The sequence below is a fragment of the Panthera pardus genome, unplaced genomic scaffold (assembly GCF_024362965.1).
Source record: "Panthera pardus isolate Hobbes unplaced genomic scaffold, ASM2436296v1 HiC_scaffold_16, whole genome shotgun sequence".
NCBI classification, from domain to species: domain Eukaryota; kingdom Metazoa; phylum Chordata; class Mammalia; order Carnivora; family Felidae; genus Panthera; species Panthera pardus.
Genome location: NW_026526721.1, coordinates 1,834,200 through 1,846,455, shown reverse-complemented (window position 1 = coordinate 1,846,455; position 12,256 = coordinate 1,834,200).

The window sequence follows — 12,256 nt, the reverse complement described above, 5'->3', positions numbered from 1 at the left end:
GAATGCAGGGGTGTGGGAGGCAAGCAAGAGAGGGCCCTCCCCTGCACACCTCTGCTCAGCCAGACTGCGGACAACACGGTGACACCACATGGCCTCTGTATCTTTCTCACTTTGGTCAAAAACTGTGTCAAGAGTGATCTGGGGAAATGAAAAATAGACCTACCCTATGACCCAGCAATAGCACTGCTAGGAATTTACCCAAGGGGTACAGGAGTGCTGATGCACTTGTACCCCAATGTTTATAGCAGCACTTTCAACAACAGCCAAATTATGGAAAGAGCCTAAACGTCCATCAACTGATGAAGGGATAAAGAAATTGTGGTCTATATACACAATGGAATACTACGTGGCAATGAGAAAGAATGAAATCTGGCCTTTTGTAGCAACGTGGATGGAACTGGAGAGTGTGATGCTAAGTGAAATAAGCCATACAGAGAAAGACAGATACCATATGGTTTCACTCTTATGTGGATCCTGAAAAACTTAACAGAAACCCATGGGGGAGGGGAAGGAAAAAAAAAAAAAGAGGTTAGAGTGGAAGAGAGCCAAAGCATAAGAGACTCTTAAAAACTGAAAACAAACTGAGGGTTGATGGGAGGTGGGAGGGAGGGGATGGTGAGTGATGGGTATTGAGGAGGGCACCTTTTGGGATGAGCACTGGGTGTTGTATAGAAACCAATTTGACAATAAATTTCATATATTGAAAAAAAAGTGATCTGGGGAGAAATAAGTTTAAAAGGGGTCATATTCCAGATAAAGCATTTTGAACAATAAAGGAAGATGTTTCTAGAAGGATGTGGGAAATAAATGACCCCCAGTCCTGCATGGCTCCCCGACCTGAGAAGCAGAGGCAGCCCCCTTCTGCCGAACGGCACGCTGGAACAGAGTCTGTGCACAAGGTTGGAGGCTTTCTGGAAGAGAAGGCACGTGAGCCAGGCCTCGAAGGATGAGAAGGTGTGTGGGGGTGGAGAGAGGAGGGGACAGAAACTCTAGGTGGAGAACATGCAGGAGTGTCCCATCCAGACATGCTCACAAAAAAGCCGCCTCTCATCAGAAAGTCCAGTAGAGGCCTTAAGAGCTCACCACCAACTGCGGGGAAGGGCGGGGGGCAGGGGGGGGTCCCAAGCGGTACCGCTGTTTGCGCCAGGGGGCGCTGGTGCTCTTTTATCTGGCAGGAGCGAGGCCCACGGCTAGTCTCTCAGTATTTACAGCAGCAATCCCTTCTGACCCAGCAAATCCCGTTTAGGACACGGTCACATATTTACTCCCATATCTGCACAACGATGTGCGAACAGGGCTGTGATGGTGGTGTTGTGTCCGAGAGCAGAAGATAGAAACAAGGTGACCGTCAATCAAGGGTCTCGAGAAAGGTTGGGACGTCCATGTGAGGGACACACTACAGACGCTAAGAGAAGAGAGGTACATCTGCAAGTTGTCCATGGCACAGGAGCCCAGACAGGTCCTCAAGAGGAACAGGGGCAGTGGACGTCCCAACCAGCCACCCGGTGAATGCACAAAGCGGGGAGCTGGCAAACGCTGGTAGGGACAACTCAGTGTTGTGCAACTTCAGGCCGTGTGCATGCACTGCCTTGAGCCTGACAGGCACCAGGTGAGGCACCAGTGGCCCTCCTGCAGAGACCCCTGAGTGCAGCTGCCCAATATCCCTCCACAAGGGCCAGCCTGTCATCTGGAAGACCCACTCAGCCCACAAGAAAGAAGGAGGACCCATCCTGCAGCTGAGATTTCTCCTGTCCTGGGGCCAGGAGGCTGGACCTGACCCCCCTGGTTGGCGTGGGGCCCGAGGCCAGCAGGCAGCAGCTAGCAGGGCACAGGGGAGGGGCCAAGGCCATACACAGTCCTGCAGAGAAGGCAGCAGTGACCCCAGGGAGAGAGCAGCAGAGGAGATGGGGACAGCACAGCTGGACAAGAGATGAAGCCTTGGAGCAACGTCCTCAAGTGTCCTGGAGCTTCAAGGGAGAGACTCATCCCTGGGAACCATCGAGCGAGAGTATAGTGTGAGAACGGGGGCGCTGGGGCTGCAGGGGGAGGCTGTATGGCTCAGGGACGGTCCTGTGTGAGTGAGAACAATGCCAAGAAGAACCCCAAGGTGTGGCCATGGGGGCCGCTGTGCCCGCCCCTCGCCCAACCACTGGCCACCCGTCCATCTCAGAGCTAGGAGACCCATGCGTGCAAAGTGCACCTGGTGTCATCCCTGTTCCAGGCAGCGAGAGGCCTCCCGCCCCCACCCCCGCTGCCCCTCCCCACAGCCTCCTGTCTGTGCAGGAGGCAACACACACGAGCACGTCTTTGGGACACCAGCCCCCCAGCGTCTGCTCGTCTCTGGGTCTCGGAGCGTCCTTCTCTCACATTAGACAAGGCTGCTCTCTGCGGGGCCACGGGAAGTCCCCGCCCTGGTGGGACCACGTCAGATCATTGGGGCCGGTCCCCGCGGCTCCTGCCAGCAGGTGGTCCTCCTTGTGCCACATGGGCATCGGCTGGGAGCTCCTGAGAAGGCAAATTCTCAGTCCCCGCCAGACCCTGGAGGCCCTCTGGGTGGTTCTGGTGCTGGGTGAGGGCTGGGAACCGCGGAGGGTTGAAAGGAAACTCAGCGGTGATGGGGGCTTAGGAAGGGGAGCCCGTGGTGAGGAGGGTCCCGGGAGCCGGGGTGATGCAGAGGCGGAAGGAGGATGTGGAAACTTCCACACAAAGTCAGAGCCCCCAGACCCACAGGCCCGCAGTGCACGGACAGGACAACGCCGTGCTCCACATGACGTCGGGGAGCAGACGTCACAAAATAAGGTCAAGAACCATTTCCCCTACATGCAGCCCCTGCCCGGGGGCCACACCGCACCCACATTTCCCACAAAACGCTTAGTTGTTCACAAACCCACGCTGGGGACAACCAGGCCGTCCCGGGGGTCAAAGCCACAGCAGCGAGAGAAGCCAGACCCCAAAGAGCAGAGAGCGCGGGACTTGGCTCCCATGAAACACCCAGGACAGGCACAGCTGCGGGGGGGGGAGGGGGGAGGTGGACTGGGGGGTGCCAGGGTTGGGGAGGGGATGCGGGGACCGCTAGCGGGCTCGGGGCTTCCTCTGGGTGACGGGAATGTTCTGGAACTGATAGAAGCCACGGCTGCACAAAAGTGTGAATGCACTGAATGCCGCTGAGCCGTTCACAATAAAGTGGCTAATTTTTTTGAGCGAGAGAAAGGGCGCAAGTGAGCAAGGGGCAGAGAGACTCCTGGGCGGGGGAGGGGGAGGGAGGGGGAGGGGAAGCGGCGGGAGAAGCGGGGTCACCCGGGGCAGGACTCAAAGTCGCGATCCGACCCGAGAGATCACAACCTGAGCTGAAGTCAGATGCCTAGCGACTGAGCCAGGCGCCCAGGAGAACGGTTACTGTCACGTGCATTTCGTCCGGCCTCACCAGAGCGGCTGAGCTCCAGAGCAGCGTCACCCCTCAGCCTGGCTGGACGGAGCCGCGCCGGAAGCAAACGCCGGGCAAGCCGAGCTGCGGCGAGGGCACCGCGTATGACGGCCCGGCCGCTGCTCCCTGGGGTCCACCTGCCCGTGCCGGTGACGTTCTTCCCAGGGCCGGACGCGTGGAGACAGGCAACCCCCACGAGGGAACTGGGGGAGGCCCTGGGGAAGCAAGGCCCCTTGCGGACCGGACCGCACGGCCCCGGCACCGACCACGGCTTCAGCCAGCGGGCCCCTGCCCTGTCCTCCGCTCCTGACCCCTGGGCAAACCCTGTCGCTTTGCCCTGAAAGCCTCTCGGGTGCGCCCACCGCCTCCACCCCCACAGCTCCCAGCTGACCCCCTGCCCCGCCCCACCCCACCCCTAAACCTCCTGCGGGCCCACTGCCTACAGAGTGACAGCCAGTGCGACGGGGTGGCCTGTCCCCGCGCAGCCGCGCCCAGGGAAGCCGCCGCTCACGGCTGTGTGTATGTGATGTGTGTGCATGATGGGGGCACGTGCCGCGCCCACAGCGTGTGTGCGAGTTTGTGTGTGTGCGTGCACGTGCGTGTGCGTGGCCGTCCAGCCAGCAGGGACAGCGGCCCCACTAGACTCCGAGGCTGCGTCTGAGTCACCTCCCGCCGCAGGGAATGCGAGCTGGGGGCAGGAAGACAGGATCTAGGCGGACGGTGGATGATCGCATCTCCAGGTGGCTGAATGGGAGGAGGCTGGACACGTTCCGAGTGTGGCTCTGGCTCCGAGGGTGAAGCACCGGGAGCGACACCGCCGTGCGCCGTCGCTAATGAGGCAGCTCACGACTGGTCCGGGCTCGCGTCTCCCGCACAGGAGGAGAGAGGAGCCCCGGGGCTCACACGTCACCCCAGCGCCGCTCGGAGGCCCGGGCCCGTCCCGGCGTCCCCGGCGGCGGGCTGCTCCCGGAGCCGGTCATCGGGCTGTGGGGGGGTGGGCAGCACGAGGGAGCAGCTTAGTGGGAAGTCGACTGTCCACGCACCGGGCCCCCGAGCCCTCGGGGGGTCCCGCTCTGTGCGCCGTGGGGGCAGCGTGGCGGACAAGGGCAGCAGCAATAACGAGCTCCGTCCGTCGCGCACGCAGCCTTTTAGCGGTGGGGCCAGAACCAGACCCGGGTCCGCCGGTCCCCCGGCCAAGTTCCTGACCGGCCCCGGGCCGCCCTGCCAACGCCGTGGTCTGACCTCGGAGTGACGGCCGTCGGGTGAGCCTCCATCAAGTCTTCTCTGGTCACGCGGCGCCCCCGACAGGCCGGCTCCTCGGGGCGCCCTCGACACAGGACGCAAGCCCCAGGCTGCCAAGGGTGTGAGGGAGGCGAGGCGGGACGCGGGGCTGCAGGGAGGGGACGCGTCCGCCTCCGCACGGCAGCCAGGTGGCCTGCTCTCTCCGCACGCCGGGGGGTGGCTCACGGCTAGGAAAACGGGACGAACGCCTCGCTGACGCGACCGCACAGCAACAAGTACAGGGCAGCACGAGGCCGAGACCCGTGGGGGGCACCAAACGAGAGAGAGAGAGGCCGGGGCTCGGAGCCGCTGTGCTCTGGGGGGGTGGCGGCCGGGAGCCCCGGCTCTGACGACGGCAGGCAGGCCCGCCCCACAAGGGGCCCCAGGGGAGCACCCCCCGCCCCCGTCTGGCCTCGGCCCAGAGCTCGGCACCCCCAGAGCTACTGTCCGCAGGGGCCCAGCACGGCCGTCCAAAGCCCTGCCCGCAGGGTAACGTCCCGGGCCTCAAACTCTTGTTCCAAACACATCTTAAAACAAAGTGCCCAACAGACGAAGGGAACAGACACGCAAGGCCACACCGCCACGTGAACAAAACCGGCCAAATCACCAAAAAGCGGAGACGGGCCCTCAGAGACGCCGCCGTGGGAGCAGTGGGTAGACGTGAAAGCCGGGACCGGGTCGGAGGTCCTGCCAGAAAGCAGAAACCGTGGAACGTGAAATGTCCATGTTCGAAACCCCCACACGGGAGCCACACGGGAGCCACACGGGAGCCACACGGGAGCCACACGACCCAAAACACAGGGACTCTCTTAGCTTCCCACAGCAGCACACGAGCCGTCACAGGACTCGCGCTCTGGGCTCTGGACGAGGTGCCGGGGCTAAAGCCAAGGAGCCCCAGGAGACTTCCGTCTCCTTCTACAGGCTTCTAGAGGCGCCCCATCCCTCGTAGCAGCTCCCCGGCCCCCGTCACGTCTCCTCTGACGCGGACCCTCCGCCCGCTCTTATGAGGACCCGGTGATGCATGGGACCCACCTGGATAATCCAGGGTCACCTCCCAGCTTGAGACCCCTAAGTGAATCGCACTCGTGTGAGATGTGAAGACGGGGGAGGCGGCACGTTCAACAGGGCTCGGCTGGGGCGTGGACATCTTTCGGAGACATTGCCCTGCCCGCCTCAGCTTCCCCTCACTCAGTCACAGGACAGGGACTTGACGGATGGGTCTGACAGCGAGTTTAAATCACAGCTGAAAAGACACGTAGCAGAGTAGGAAATAGATGAGAAGAAAACACGTCCAGAAAGACGTGCGGACGAAGAAGGGACGGAAGGCACCGGGCAGAAAGAGACAGAGGGCACCGTGCGGCGGCTTCTGTAGAGTCCAGGAGGAAAGAGAGAGAGGTGCACTGATCCACAAGCCCCAGAAACGCACAGCTGGGAGCACGGGTCCCCGGGGCCGAGCTCCCGCCCGCCCGCCGCTGGTGCCCTGGACGACTTTCTCCCTCGTGAGGCAGCTGGCTCGGAAAGCGGGGACCCCGAGATGCCGTCACCCGAGGGCACCACTCCCTCCACAAACACGCACACAGCAGCGGCTCCAAGCCGGGCACCTGTGTCAAGGCGGGTGAGACGCCGTGGGGCCTGAATGCTCGTGTCCCCCGAAGCCCCACGCCCAGCACGTGGGTTTAGATGCAGTCATGAAGGAGGGGCCCCCGTGATGGGACTAGTGTCCTTACAGAAAAGAAGAGATTCTGGGTCTGCTTCTCTCTGTGCCGCGTGAGGACACAGTGAGCAGGAGGCCGCCGGCGAGCCCGGGACGGAGGCCTCACCAGAAGCCGACCGTGCGGCGTCCTGATCTCGGCCTTGCTGCCGCCGGTCTGTGAGCTCCGTACGCAGCCTGAGCTAAGACACGTGTCCCCTGTTCACGTAGCTGAGTCAGACAAACAAGACAAATGGGGGCTGCTGGGGAGGGTCCGATCTAGGAGTGGTGAGGTCAGACAGCCCGCAACGACACTGGAGGGAAGGAGGCGAGGGAGCGACCACTGGGTGTGCAGAGAAGACAGGCTCAGCGGGCAAACAGCAAAGGTCCTGGGGTGCGCTGCGTCCTGAAAATCAGCCAGGCTCCCGAGGAAGAGGCAGGATGGTTTTCAGTATTTTGCAATGGATTAGAACTACCATGTTGACTTGCCCGTCGTTTCTTTGAGATTCCCCAACCAAAATACAAGTTACTTTTTTAATTTTTAAACTTTACAGTTTTTTCAAAGCTTTTTTTGAGAGAGAGAGAGAGAGAGCATGCACATGTGCACATGGGTGGGGGAGGGGCAGAGAGCGGGGCGGGGGGGGGGGGGAGTGGAGAGAGAGAGAATCCCAAGCAGGCTCCATGCTGCCAGTGCAGAGCCTGACTCGGGGCTTGAACTCATGAACCGTGAGATCGTGACCTGAGCCGAAACCAAGAGTCAGGCACTTTAACCGACAGCCCCCCAGGCGCCCCTCAAACTTCATGTTTAAATGAGCAGGACTGGAGTGACGGAGAAGAGGGGTGGGCATTCCTACTGCAGCTCAGAAGTGTGGGAAAGTTCTAGATGGCCAATGGCCGGAGTATGCAAGCCCCTGGACGAGTAGGGAGGTCCTGGATGCCAGCCAAGGCCCAGGCACCCACGATCATCTCCCCAGGGCCTCAAGACCCGTTTCCCACCGGGGCGTCTAGACGAGGTCTCAGGGGCCTCGGCCTCCGAGCTGCCCGCGGCACGGCCCATTCACCCTAGGTACGATCAGGACTGCGAACAAAGGTGTCATTTCCCCCCGGGTTTTGTGGGAGCAGAGGCCGGGGCTCCACGGGGAGGCCTGGCCGAGCGGCGGTGGTGTCTCTGGGGCGGGAGGGCTCTCTTGGAAGGGCGCAGGTGCAGCGCCCTGAGGGCAGTGCCCCCGCTTGCTGCAGACGGGGCTCCCCTGGAGGGGGACCGTGCACTTGCCTGAACTAAAGTGTGAGTGCAGGGACCAGCGCAGGGCAGGCCAGGAGGCGAGAGCCTGGACGGGGGGTGGGTTTACTGCAGCTCCCGCTCTGTGCTAACCTTCACCTTTCCCAGTCGCTCAAACTGGGTTTCCAAAATGAACACAAACTGATTTTGCATTAAGCATTTTAAACTTTTTTCACTTTTTTTTTTTTTTCTAGAGGCCACGGTCACGGTCCAGGAGAGGGAGGGAGAGGTAGGGAGGGAGTGGAGTGGTCTGAGTACACGGGGCGCGGGTGAGAGGTGGCAGGCTCCGAGGCCGCAGGGGCTGCTCCTGGCTCGCAGGTTTGGGGCAGAAGAGCTGGAGGCGGGCAGCTGGAGGGCAGGTGCCCGGGGAGCAGGTGGCCACGGGAGCCAGGCTGGACCCGGGGAGGCGGTGGGGGGGGGGGGGAGAAGGCCTGATGCCCAGGAGGGCAGGGCGGCTGCAAAACCAATCGGCCTCCTCCGTGCGTCCGAGGCTGACCCCTGGGCGGGAGCCCCAGGCCGTCGGGGAGAGGAGGCGAAACCCCGCTGGCTCCTGAGGGCTTCTGGGCTCCGGGCCTGGCCGAGCCCACCAGACAGAAGGCGGGTCCCAGGGCCCCCGCGACGGGATGTCCCCTAGATCCCACGCCCCGGCGAGCTGGGATGCCCCGAGGGCGACGCGTCTTCACGGCCACAGCCCCAACGGCGGGGGGCGCCTGGGAAAGCGGCCCCTGCGCTGAGCAGAGCCGGGGAAGCCTGGGGGAGCGGCCAGCAGAGCGGGTGTGCCACACACGCATCCTCTGGGTGATCAGAACCAAACCTGTCCAAGCCAAAACGGGCCGGCAGGAGCACCGAGGCTCGTCTGAGGAGGAACAGAGCCAGTGGTGCGCCTGCACCCACAGAAGCGAAGGCGAGCACGGGCCGGAGGAACAGGCCTCCGGGAGCACTCGGGACACCGCGCACGCGGGGAGGCCTCACGAACCAGGACCCGCAGAGACGACGGCCGGCGGGGTGGAGGCCGACCGGCCTAGACCTGGGACACAGAACCGCCGGACTCACCCTGTAACCCGCCGGGCTTGCTGTGTTCGAAAAGTGGCTGGGAAACCACTCTTCACTTCCTGACGGCCCCCAGGGAGGGCGGCCCACGCCTCTTCCACATGGACCTCTGACCTCCTGGGCAGGGGGAGGGGACATGGGACTGGTCCAAAGAGCCACGTTTGTCACGTGCGTTTGCAAAATTTAAAAGGCAACGATAGGGTTTGTTTGGTTGGTTTTTTTTATTTTTTTAACGTTTATTTATTTTTGAGACAGAGAGAGACAGAGCATGAGCGGGGGAGGGTCAGAAAGAGGGAGACACAGAATCTGAAACAGGCTCCAGGCTCCGAGCTGTCGGCACAGAGCCCGACGCAGGGCTCGAACTCACGGACCGCGAGATCATGACCTGAGCCGAAGTCGGTCGCTCACCCGACTGAGCCCCCCAGGCGCCCCCGTTTGGTTTTTAAGTACAGCTGAGCAAAATCCGGGCTGGCGGACTCCGAGCTGGAAGACACCCCGATTGCAGGTGCGCCCGCACCCCGCGAGTAGGGGTGTCACAGCCAGGCGAGGGGGGCCCCGAGAGGTGAGCCCCGGTCTAAGACCCGTGTGGGCACCACTGGTCCCCAAGCCTTCCAGGCCCAGGGAGGCTACGCCCTGGCACCAAGCTCCAGCGCGATCGCTCCTGGCCGCAGGCCGTGCTCGAAGTGACCCCCATCCCAGAAGCCCACACGTCAGACTGCGGGTCACAAACAACACGCCGACTGCAGGGCAGGGTGGGGACCCATCACAGGGACTGGCTGCCGCGCCCGCCCCGAGGCCCTCTGCGGCATTCTCCGCACGGCTACCGCCCAGGTCCCGGGGCCACAGGCCGTGTCGGAGCCGCTTGATGGAGGGTCGTGCGGAGTTGTGCGCAGGTGACGAATCGGCACGGGGCCACCGTATCTCGGCTCCACTTAGCATTCTAGCCCGTGGCCTCGAGGGTCCTCAGGGGCGGACCTCAGGTCACCCTGGGGGCACTCACATCCTGAAACCCCCGGGACCGGCTCGCACGACAGCCGGTGACAGCCTCACGCAGAACATTTAGATCACACGTGGTCTCTTTAAAGCACCTCCAAGTCATTTTCAAAAACTTGAGAGTATCAAAAGGTTACATTTAGTAATTTTTATTTACATTTTATATTCATTAATCTGTGTTTTACAAATTATAATTTGCATTTTTAATCTCAGGATAGACATTTAAATGGTTTAGCAGAAAATAACTTTGAAAACACTGAAAAATACTTTTTAATTTTTATATCTAACTTTAATTTACATAGTACATGGAAACGTATTCACATTTGGTATACTTTGGACATAATTATAGTTTTTAAACATATTTTAATTTTTTAAGTTTTATTTGTTTTGAGAGAGAGAGAGAGAGAACAAAGGTGGGGAGGAGCAAAGAGAAGGGGACAGAGGACCTGAAGCAGGCTCCACGCTGACAGCACAGAGCCCGACGCGGCGCTCGAACTCACAAACTGTGAGATCGTGACCTGAGCCAAAGGGGGACGCTCATCCGACTGAGCCGCCCAGGCGCCCCAAGATATTTTAGACCAACACTGTTAATAGATATTTAATGAAATTCTTAAATAATATAATTAATGATTGTGTTGAAATAAGGGTAAGGAATATAAATTTTATGGGATAAATATATAACATGTAAATAATGCTCATCTACACACAGAAAACCAGACGCGCACGGTAACAGTTAAACTCCGTGTGTTTTCACGTTTTGCTGTCAGGCCCGGGAGTATCTCCGTCAAGATGGGGGATGGGGGGGGGGGGGCGCCTGGGTGGCTCAGTTGGTTAAGCGTCCGACTTTGGCTCAGGTCATGATCTCACGGTTTGCGAGTTCGAGCCCCGCGTCGGGCTCTGTGCTGACAGCTCGGAGCCTGGAGCCTGTTTCACATTCTGTGTCTCCCTCTCTCTCTGTCCCTTCCCTGCTCATGCTCTATCTCTGTCTCAAAAATAAATAAACATTAAAAAAAAAAATTAAAAAAAAAAAGATGGGGGATGGGAACTTATTTCATAGTTTGTTAGCCCAGCGTTTTGGTCTCCCCACGTGCCCCTGTGGTAGCCCCCTTGTGCGCTGCCTCGGAGCCCTCTGCTGTCTCCCTGGAGGGCCACGTGGAGCGAGGGGCTCCACCAGCCGGTCCACGTGGTCCTGTGGGACCCCTGCACCGGCACAAAGCCCTGAGGTTTGGGGGTGCCTCCGCACGGCACCAGGCCACCCTGGCTGACAGAAGCAGGTCCCGCTGTGGACGCCCCACCAAGTCACACGCAGTCTGGGGACACCCAACGGCAGCACGAGTGGCCACCGAGGCTGGGCCCCGAGACACCCTCACCCCCCCGCCGGGTTCTACACCAGAGGATCCCCTTCCTGGAATGCAGGCTCCTTGGGCCACACTGGCCGGGTTGGGGAGGCCGGCCCGTGCCCAAGGCAGACCCCCTGTCGTGTGGGAGCTCCGGGCAGGAGCCTCGGGTGTGACCCCTGTGCCGCCCGCGGTCTGCCGAGATGCAGGCAGGTGTGCGCAGGGGTCCGCCTCCCCCGATGGAGGCGGCAGGGCCTCTCCCCTGCGGTGACATTCCCCTGGAAGTCGAGCGTGTGCAGGCTGGCACGCTGCACATGATTCATGTGGCTGATTTATTACGACAAGCAGGCTAAATTTAGGTTAATTACTTTTTAATCATTCTCTCGAGGGTACGTGGAAACACCTGAAGGCGGTCAGGCCCTACCTGGGGGACTGGACACCAAGCCGGGCGCGGTGGTGGCGGGCACAGGGGCGGCCGGCCGGCTGGCCGGAGGCGGCCTCCGTCGTGCGTCTCTCGTCCGGCATGCAAAGTGGTGGCCTCTGCGCGGGCCTTTCGGACGCTCAGACGTGAATCCGTGCACAGGGAGCTTGCCTGCTTGTCCAGCCTCCTTGTCCAGCCACCTTGGGGTGGCCTCTCCCATGGCACCAGCTGGCCCCTGGGCCCCCTCGCCCCTGCCCGGGTGCTCTCCCAGCTCCCTCTCTCCGGCTCCTCCTCCCACCCACCTTTCCACTCAGCAGCACGAGGGAACTTTCCAGAAGGTGGATCTGGGAACGCTGGGACAGGGCACACCCACCCTGGACTGCCAGCGCAGTCTCCCAACCCCTTCTGCACCCCAGCCCCTCACCTGGCCCCTGTGAGGAGGCTTCAGCACCACCCCTCCCCCTGCCCCCCACCCCCACCCCACACTGGCTCAGCCCAGCTCCCTGCAGAGCAGCTCTGAGGGGCACACACAGCCAGGGCCTGCACGCCCTCTGTGCTCCAATCTATCCCCTCCCCCAGCCATGCCGGCAGAGTGGCCGGAAACCCCGTGCCGCTCCCCAGGACCGCACCTCCCGGGGGGGCCTGGCCCGGATGGCGGACAACCCCTTTGTGCAGTCCACTAACCACGTCCCCCATGGTCCAGCGGGCCAGGCACAGGCGCTCAGTGGCCTTGCCATGTTGGGGCTCGGGTCCTCTTTGCCTCTTTGAATACGTCTGTGTG